Source organism: Sapajus apella, unplaced genomic scaffold (assembly GCF_009761245.1).
Source record: "Sapajus apella isolate SASKATOON/1434 unplaced genomic scaffold, GSC_monkey_1.0 scaffold70, whole genome shotgun sequence".
Lineage (NCBI taxonomy): Eukaryota > Metazoa > Chordata > Mammalia > Primates > Cebidae > Sapajus > Sapajus apella.
Window position 1 is genome coordinate 176819 of NW_022437010.1, and position 10527 is coordinate 187345.

At 47.4% G+C, this 10527-nt stretch overlaps 1 pseudogene; it reads left to right on the forward strand.

Annotated features, from left to right (window-relative positions):
* Nucleotides 1-469: 469 nt before the first annotated feature.
* LOC116531407 lies at nt 470-588 on the forward strand (annotated as a pseudogene).
* The last annotated feature ends 9939 nt before the right edge of the window (nt 589-10527 follow it).

Here is a 10527-nt window from a genome sequence, read left to right on the forward strand (position 1 = left end):
TTCCATTCCTTTTTCACTGAGTAATGGAAAATAGCCTTGAAGGGTAATATTTGAGGGGCCTCAGCGACAGCAGGGTTCATTTTCTTGTTTTTAAAATCCAAAGTGAAAAAAAGACTATTAAAGCCATTTCCTCTGACCAGGCCAGATCCAGCAGTTGCCATTTCAATTGGGTCTATTTCAAGGTAAAAGGAGATGAATATGAACACATTTCCATAGACAGAACTCATGCAAGAAGAGGGCAAGGTAAGAGACCCCCTTCTGAAATAAAAAGAAGTCAAGAAAATCCATGCTCTGTCGCAGCTACACTTGACATGCTTCTCTCCACGTTATTTGGGGTTCCCTTAAGTTCCAGATTTTAGGGAGTAGGGAGACAGAGTTGTCACTGAGATCTTCTCATGCACTGTGCCTCCTACAGCCTCTGACTTTCCAGCACAGCTCCAAATGTCTCTGCATGGAAAAGGACTACTTCGTGTTATATGAAAGGAGAGAAGGTTAGCACTCCCCTTGACAAGGATGGAAGAGGCCGTCGGGCCTGACAACACGCATACGGAAAAGTACTACTTCATGAAAATGTTACTGATCATTTTAACTGCATCACGAGCCTCACGAAGGCCAAAGGGGAAACTATAAACTAGTCAGCACAGAAATTGGCCTCCTGCCTGGAGGTTATTTGGCCTCTTCTCTCCCCCTTTTCCCTGGATGCTGAGTCTCTGTCTCTTTACCGATCCTTTGAGTTCTTTCTCAAACCCATGTGCTATGCTTCTAGCAACCAGTGCTAAAGGGAGCCCAAGGATGGCAGTTTCATGCAGCACTCAGAAGACATTGCTGATCTCAGCTCTGTCCCCTTACAGAGTTACAGTCATATAGAAATATTAAAAAGGTTTTTGGCCCACAGCTCAGTTCTTAACTGCCACTCCTTCACATATCCATTTTCTAATGAAAAATAATCTGGAAAAAAAATAGCTATATCTTCATTTTGATTTCTGTTTCCTGTGGGAAGAAAATATAGTTTTTCATTTATTCCCATCAAGAAGGGTGGAAGAGGCTATAGATTTCATGTATGTATGTGTGTGTGTGTGTGTGTGTGTGTGTGTGTGTGTGTGTATTTTAACTTGTTCGATATTAAACTTGTTTTGTATTTTTAATCCACTTATGACTGAAATAAAAACCTTTCTCTTCCCTTATACTTGAGAAAGAGAATTCTAGAAGTGGCCTTGATTTTGGAGGAATGAGGCTGCCAACATGGGGTTTACCCGGCCTGCTTTGTAAATATTATGATACCCTGGTCCCCAGTCCTTCAAACAATGGGCGATACCACTGTGGCTTAAAATAAAAACCTCTTGGCTGCTCTCTGACCCTCCCCAGTCACCCCCAAACCTCTCCAGGGGACCTGGACTTCCAAACCAGAATGACTTCCTCACCCACCAAGCAATGAGGGCTGGATTTTTCTCCTCTTAGGGTATCTTTCTAACTTGTTATTTCCATAATTAACTTTAATTACTTTCCTCCTCCTCCTCTCTGTCCACACAACACCCTATTTTCATTCTTGGTGGGGGTGGTAGACCTCCAGGCTTCTGGCAACTCTCCCTTTGACCGAGGCCCTAGGAAGAATTCCCAGGGTCCGCTGACGGGGCTAGGAGAGCTGTGTGCAAAATGAGGCTTAGGGTAGGAGGAGGGACTGGGAGAAGGGGCGAAAGAACTTTCCAGAGGAAAAAAGACTCAAAGAACATTTATTCCAAGTTTTATCTCATAGATGAGAAAGCTGAGTCCTAATGAGGTGAGACAGCTCACTCCAGGTCGCCATTGTTGGGGGTCTTGGGGACATGACCCTTTCAAACCTAGAGGCAGGGTTGAAACTGAGTGTCCACCGTTGGTTTATGTGGCAGCCTGAGCTTCTTGTCTTTTTCAAGTGAAAGGTGGCAGCAGCCGGGCCTCACTTTTCTGGAAGCTCTAGCTCACATCTTCACATTCTAAGCCTTTGCCTAGCCTGGCCTGTTTTGTAGATCTGGCTACATCTTCCAGCGGGACCATCACTCAGCTCTCTCTGCCACAGTGCTCAGGGCTTTCCAGGACCTACAGGCAACAGGAGATGGGGAACCTCCCCCAGGAGGGAAGGGCCTTGACCACCACCCCAGCAGACAGCTCCACATTCTTCTCCCGTGCAGTGGCACGATCTCGGCTCACTGCAACCTCCGCCTCCTGGGTTCAAGCTATTCTCCTGCCTCAGCCTCTCGAGTAGCTGAGATTACAGGCATATGTGACCACATCCGGCTAATTTTTGTACTTTTAATAGAGATGGGTTTTGCCACATTGGCCCTGCTGGTCTCGAACTCCTGACCTCAGATGATCCACCCGCCTCAGCCTCCCAAAGTGCTGGGATTCCAGGCAGGAGCCACCCCACCTGTCCACATAAGCCTTTGTGTTTCACGCGTGTGTTTTTGAACGCAGCAGCATCTCTCATTCATTTATTTGTGAGTCTTACATCACCCTGTGTGCTTCCCAGACGCCCTGACCCCTCACACCTCCCCCAGCCCCAAATGTGCCTCCCACCTAGCCCTTCTGAAAGAAATCACCAGGAGACATTAACTCAGGCTGCAAGGACCAACACTGGGCTTCCCCAGAAACCACAGAGAGACTGCCTCACTGGATCAAACACACACCCCGACCTGCCATGTTCAGAAAGAGTTCCCAGCCCACGCCTGTCTTGTTCCTCATACAGACAGGTGTCTGGCAAGCCTCCCCAACCTGGCTCAGATATTCACATCTAGGTCCCTATTAAACTCACCACAGGATGCAAGAGAAATATTGCATCACTCAGACAACATTCAGGCACAGACACAAAGTCACACGTGCACATACACATCCCAAAGAAACCTCAAAAACAGTAGGAAAGGATTGCTTTACAAGGGCAATTCTTTTCTTCTTTTTGCATATCTTAAATAGAATATAGAGTTCATTGGAATTACTATTTCAATTTGAATACCTCATAACACAAATAAATGCCTTTTTTCTTTTTGAGACAGGGTCTCGCTCTGTTGCCCAGGCTGGAGTGCAATGTCACAATTACAGCTCACTACAATCTCAAACTTCTGGGCTCAAGTGATCCCCCACACCTCAGCCTCTGAGTAGGTGAAACCACACATGTGCATCACCATGCCCAGCTACTTTTTAAAAAATTTTTTGTAGAGATGGGGTCTCACATGTTGCCCAGGCTGGTCTCAAACTCCTGGCCTCAAGTGATCCTCCTGCCTCAGTACATGGTATTTTTAAAACTTCTATGCAAAATGACTTTAATGGGCACAGTCTCTCCTTCATTTATGTTTCAGCCACTCATTCAATGAGCTTTGGTTTTTACCTCATTGCCAGGGTAGTGCTCAGGGTAAGAAGAAAACAAGGTCAATCTATCACATGTCAAGGAAAGAATTCATTGAACACATCACTAGATTAAGTGTAAACCCAATCCTGATATTAAAATATGATTACAATTTCAAAGTATGTGACAAAGATTTCTCAGCGCTAGCTAATGATCAGCATGTGACGAGTAGAAATACTATCCTACAAAAGAAGCCTCCAGCTCCACCCTCCAGTCCCTCAGGGCACACAGAGCGAGGGGCTTTGACCTGGACGAGGTGTGTCTAATGAGGCAATGAGCCTCAGCTGTCATTCTGCTTATTGGTGAACACGCCAGAACTCCTGCCTCCAAATAAACACATTCTTCCTGGGGGTCAGCACAGACGACTACAGGCTCATTCAAACGAGATCATCACTGCTCAGATGATTTTGGAGCTGTTCCTTGGGAACCTTCCTTATAACCAGTTTATCAGCCACATGGGAACATTAGCCATTTGTTTGATAGTCTGCTTCAGTCTGCTTCTTTCTTTTAATATTTAAAAGAAAGGCAGGAAGCTAAGCATTGGGAGTCTCACCAAGGGATCAGGGCTCAGCAGATGCCTAGCGCAAAGGAAGCCACTGGGCGCAGACAGTGGGAGCTGTCTCGGGCCATCACAGGGCCAGGCATCCTCTGGTGCCCAGAACAGTGCCTGGTACACAGTTGGCCATTAATAAACACTAGTAGAAAAAAATGGAGAAAAAAAGAAATGCAGCAACACTATGATCAAATCCATAACCCACATATGACACGCTCAGTTGTCCAGACCAGCCAGGTGCTGGGCTGCTCCTACTGAAATGAAAGGAACAGGGGGTCTCAAAGCCCCTTTCTTCTCTTTTCATCTTCTTTTTTCTTTTCTTTTTCTTTTTCTTTTTTTTTTTTTGAGATGGAATCTCGCCCTGTTGCCAGGCTGAAGTGCAGTGGCGTGATCTCGGCTCACTGCAACTTCAACCTCCCAGGTTCAAGAGATTCTCCTGCCTCAGCCTCCGGAATAGCTGGGATTACAGGTGCCTGCCACCATGCCCAGGTAATTTGTGTATTTTAGTAGAGACAGGGTTTCACTATCTTGACCAAGATGGTCTCGATCTCTTGACCGAGGTGATCCGCCTGCCTCAGCCTCCCAAAGTGCTGGGATTACAGGTATGAGCCACTACACCCGGTTTCATCTTCTTTTCTAATGAACACACAGGGTCAGGCTCTTCCCAGCCCCCACGTTTATAAGCACATATTTGACATGAAGGCAAAAGTATGTCAGACTCATCATCCTAGACAAAGGCAGTCAGGTTCAAAGCCAAATGTTGAATGCTCTGGCCAAAGCCTTCAGGTCCAGGCAGGCTCTCAGGGAAGCTGGAGACCTCACAAGGCTCTGACTTTCATGCCCACCTGCCTGCTCAGGGTCAGGGCTTTGAGAGGGTGTCAGCAGGAGACAGACCAGGTCACCGTGCACTGGCCCTGCCCTCCAGGTGAAGCAGACTCCTATCTGCGGAGCAGCCCTGCCTTGCTCCTGCCTGAGGTTGAGGGGCCCACATTCCTTTAACTCAGCTAAGGCCCATGGAAGCCCTCCTTGGTCCACTGTCTGCCAGAGACCTCTAGAACCCACTGCTCTCCAAGCCAGGGCTAACAGGGCTCTTTCCAACCCTTCATGCTTTTTTTTCTAAAAGAAAAGGGGTTTCACCAAACACTGCATGTTCTCACTCATAAGTGGGTGTTGAACAATAAGAACACATGGACACAGGGAGGGGAACATCACACGCTGGGGCCTGTTGGGGGCTGGGGTTCTAGGGGAGGGACAGCAGGGATCGGGGGATAGGGAAGGGATAACATTAGGAGAAATACCTAACATAGATGACGGGGAATGGATGCAGCAAACCACCATGGTGTGTGTATATCTATGTAACAAACCTGCACGCTCTGCACATGTACCCCAGAAATTAAAGTATAATAAAAACAGGAAAAGGAAGAAAAGGGTTTCAGAAGGTATTCCTCCCTGGGGTGGGGTCAGGGGTGTGGGGAATGGATAAGGGAGTGAGCTTTGTCCGGACAATCAAGATCTGCTGCTCTATTTCAGTTTTCCCAGAACATGAGCAAGGAATGCTTTTTCTGCACCCATTCAAATTGCACACATCTTATAAGAAAACAATGGCCCACAAGTACGTCACTTCAGCAGCTGGCTGGTTTTGTACCCCTGGAAATCCCTGAACTGGGCATGCTGGTCATATCTGATTCCATCAAGAAAATCTTACATCAATTCAGAAATTCCCCGGGTGACCCTCTCCTTCAGCCTACCCTCCTTGGACATACAGCAATTTTTATTAGTAACTCTATCAAATAGAATTATTAATTATCTTAGCGACCACGTTCTATCAAGGGCTAACAATACTCCACGCCCTGAACTTAAAGTCAATTATCTTATTTAATCCTCATGAAAATTCTATGGTGCAGGGTTGATTTCAATTTTATAGAAATAAAAATAAGGTGTGTAGGCAGTCCCTAAAATAGACTGACAAATTCACAGTCTGATGGAGTTCTGGGTGTAACTAGCGTATGTTGTTACAGGTTGTTTTTCAGCGTTCGTTGGGACTCAGGTTTTTTCTTTTCTTTTTTTTTGTAATTGTTGGGAGACAATATTATTACATGTGCAGAAAATAATATCTGAGTAGGCAGCATGTAGAGTTGTGATCCAAAAATATTCAGAAGCCATGTTAATCGGACACCTGCAGAAGCCAGGCACAGCCAGTGCTTGGCTGCAGGGTCTCAGCTGCCTGGGAGGAGTGCAGGCCAGATGTCCACTTCCTCTGCTTAAACTCCAGCCCTCTGACCCCCAGCTTCATGCTCCAGCCCAGCCTCCCAGGGCTGCCTTGTGACTCTGGCCTGCCTGGGTCTGACTGTGTGGCATCCTGTGAGCAAGGAAGTTTATAGGAACCACAGAGAGTAATGATATTTGTGGTCTTATTTGCAAGGATTGGCCTACACCTGGCACATAATAGATGCTCAACAAATACTTGCTGACTTACTGATTCCTCCACGGGGCCTCTCCTTGGGCAAGTGAGAGCAGTCCCCTCCATCCTACATTCCTGAGCTGGGCTTACTCAGAGACGTGTTGCTGTATTTGGTCACCAAGCATCACCTCCAGCTGAGTCCACCGGAGAAACCAGCAAAGGGCACAAGGAGCCATGTGTTGACCTCCAGTGACTTCTCCCAGCCCGGGCCTGCTCTCAAGCAGGCTGTACTGACGGCTGCATCTGCCAGGGTTGGGAGCTCTGGGGGTGTAAGCCTGGGCCCCCACAAAATGGAGGCACCACCTGGGCAGACATATGGACAGCTGCCTCTCCTCCTTCTCCGTCTCCAATCCTCTAGGTCTCCAAGATCTCATCCCTTGAAATATCCTGCTGAGGCATGAATTGGTAGCTAAGGTAGAATATATACATTTAGAAGGCAGGGGCCAGGCGCAATGGCTCACACCTGCAATCCCTGGACTTAGGGAGGCCAAGGCAGGTGGATCACGAGGTCAGGAGTTCGAGACCAGCCTGACCAACATGGTGAAACCCTGTCTCTACAAAAATACAAAAATTAGCCAGCCATGGTGGCAGGCACCTGTAATCCCAGCTACTTAGGAGGCTGAGGCAGGAGAATCGCTTGAACCTGGGAGGCAGAGGTTGCAGTGAGCTGAAATCATGCCACTGCTCTCCAGCCTGGGCGACAGAGTGAGACTTGAAAAAACAAACAAACAAACAAAGGCAGGACTCACATCTGAAGCACTCACACACACAGAAATGCAGCTCTGATAGGGGAGAGAATGAGCGAGGATGGTTCAGCTGAGGGCAAGAATCCTTGCCTCACTTCCCTCTTACGTCAGGCACAGTCAGGAATCAGCGGGAGTAGCAACCCAAAGGCCGATGCTGTGCCACACCCCACAGGGGAACATGTACAAGAAGGTCCCAGTTATCGCAGCCTCGCCAGAGAGATGCCAGGCTGCCAGTAGCCTTTGCCTAAACCACCTGTTTGAGAAGCGGGTGTGTGTGTGTGTGTGTGTGTGTGTGTGTGTGCGCGCGCGCGCGTGTATGTGCGTGTGTGTGTGTGTGTGCACGCGCGCGCTGGGGTGCTGCTGCTGCTGAAATAAAATGAAAAGAGGGTCTCAATGCTTTTTTCTTCTCTTTTCATCTCCTTGTCTAATGAACACACAAGCTGGGCTTAAGCTATGAAAATTCTTCCCAGCCTCCATGTTTAAAGGCACGTACTTGAATTGTATGGGAGAGGGGTGGGAAGACAGAAAGAAGAAAAGAGAGGGAGGAAGGAGTCAGGGGTGAGAAGAGAGGGATCGAGAGGGTTAAGCTAATAGTTTTCGGGCCTTTAGTTCAGCAGCCACCCTGGGGAGCCCTTGTCTTGGGCACAGGGAAGATAAAAGTTAAGCACCTCTAAGGAGCTCATGGGCCAGCACAGGGGGATGAAACATCAAAACAGAGACTGTCATTTTAATGAGCCAGGTCTGATGAGACCAGCGGGGCCAGGATGTCTGGGACCACAGGGACGGGATAATCCACCCTTCGCTTGAGGTTTCAAAGCAGTTTTCCCAGAGCAACTTCGCTCATGTTAAAAGATATATTTTTGGCCTGTTTCTCATCATTTAGTGGCAAAGATTTCCCCAACCTGGCATTCCTCCGTCAACACTCTGGAGAGCAGCTGTTTGTTCATGCCTCTGTAGCATGAAAGCACCCCAAAATTGGCCATGGAGGGCTGACCGTCTCTCCGTTCTGGCCCAGAGAGATTTTCTGGTCCAGAGGTGTAAACGCCATGGGGAGAAAAGGCTCTGTGTCGGGGACCAGAAGTGCAGGGAGGAGAAAAGGCAAGTGCTCGCTGTGTCTTGGGATGTTTGCCAACAATGTTGTCCCAGTTGCAGAGACGACAATGTCATCCCAGGTGGAACCTGGACTTTTAGACAATTTGGGGGACTCTCTTTAAGAAAAAGAAATAAGGGCCAGGCACAGTGGCTCACACCTGTAATCCTAGCACTTTGGGAGGCCGAGTCAGGTGGATCACCGGAGGTCAAGAGTTTGAGAGCAGCCTGGCCAACATGGCGAAACCTCATCTCTATTAAAAATACAAAAATTAGTCAGGTGCGGTGGCACGTGCCTGTAGTCCCAGCTACTCAGGAGGCTGAGGCAGGAGAATCACTTGAAGCCAGGAGGAGGAGGTTGCGTTGAGCTGAGATCATGCCACTGCACTCCAGCCTGGGCGACAGAGTAAGACTGTCTCAAAATAAAATAAAAAATAAATAAAAAGGATTCCTTCTACAAGCTGTCAGAAATGTAGGACTTATGAAGACATTGAAGGCTTCTTTGCAGAAAACAGGCCACTGCAAGGGGGGCCCTAAGGCTTAAGCTTCATGTGGACTTCATGGCAAACCCACCTCTGCTCAGAGGCCAAGAAATGGTCTTTCTCCAGAGGAAAGAATTGGGAGCCAGCCCACCCTGCGTAACTTGATCACCTGTGAACTGCACAGGCAGAATGGCAGCTGTCACTGACAGAGGCCCGGCAGAGTATCCCCTCCTTGTTCCCATGGGTCTCCAGAAAGATGTCATCTTATTTTCAGAGCACAAACTTTCTTCAGCATTTCAGTTTGGCATCCAAAACATTCACAGGGAAGCAAATGACAGCACTCAGCAGAAAACAAAATAGCCTTTGTATTACATTTTTATTGCTGTTCTAATAAGCCAAGGGCACAGGATACTAACTTCTAACAACATATCCAAAACATTTGCCCTTGATGAAGCTTGCGTTCTCTCTCTTTAGAGGTTACCCATGTCAGAGATTTGAACATCTCACGTTAAAATCAGCAATGTAGTTATCGTTTTTGTTCCCACCTAACATAAGGCGTTGCTAAAGATTAGGAAAAAAAGAGTCTGATGAGCATGTGGAAACTGATGACATTTTCCATCACCAGCATCGCTACAGTGACTGCGACTCTTCTAATACTGTTAACACTGATGGTAACCAGCGCTCCATAAGACTTCACAAGTGAAATGCAAATTGCATCAAGTGCCAACCTAAGCAGAGTTTAGGAAACAAAACACAACCGAAGCGGTAAACCTGCGTGCCTACCTGCAGACCTCTTTTTGAATAACACAAAATAAGCCACTCTGTGTTTAATCCACTGCAGTCAGGTTTCCCATTATTTATGTTCCTGCTTTCTGCCATTATTTTATCGTTAGTATTCATATATATGTACCGCTATGTATATCCTACAAACTCCTCAGTAATCCTTCACAAAACATAGGCAATGTCATGTCATGAATACTGTGCTACTGCCTAAATTTTCCCCCTTCAAAAAGGAAGAACTTGCTGCCCAGTACTGTCAGTCCTTGTATGGTTGTGTCCTTGCCCAAATCTCAGGTAGTCTCGTAATCCCCACTGTTGGAGGTGGGGTCTCGTGGGAGGTGACTATATCGTGGGGGTGGACTTCCCCTTGGTGCAGTTCTGGTGATAGTGAGGGAGATCTCATGAGATCTGGTTGTTTAAAAGTGTGTGGCGCCTTCCTCCTCTCTCTCTTGCTCCTGCTCCCACCATGTGAGATGCCTGCTGCCCCTTTGCCTTCCATAATGACTGGAAGCTTCCTGAGGCCTCCCCAGAGGCAGAAGCATCTATGCTTCCTGTACAGCCTGCAGAACTGTGAGCCAATTAAACCTCTTTCCTTATAAATTATCCAGTCTTGGATATTTCTTTATAGCAGTGTAAGAATGGATTAATACAGTCCTCTTTGAGAGTTAACTTTGCTCAAGAGAGATGCTCACTCAAGGTCACACTCCTTCCTGGCAAGGCACATTGCCAACAGCCAATGCAGGATATCTATGCCTGGTCCCCTACCCCCAACTCAGATCTCTCTGATGGATCATGCCCCTGGGATTAGCTGAGACCTCTAGTGACTGTATCACATCCCGACTTTTCCCTCTGCCCCCATGGATGTTAACACTGAGAGCATTCCCAAGTCAGGCAAATCTCCCTCTCAGCATCTTCTTCAGGGACACAAACCTGCAAAGAACTACCCTGTTAAGAGAACGTGAGAAAGAGAAGCCTCCGCCCACAGGTCAGGAAGTCTAGAGTACTCACGTTAAGACATTCTCAATTTTACAAGGACATTCTCG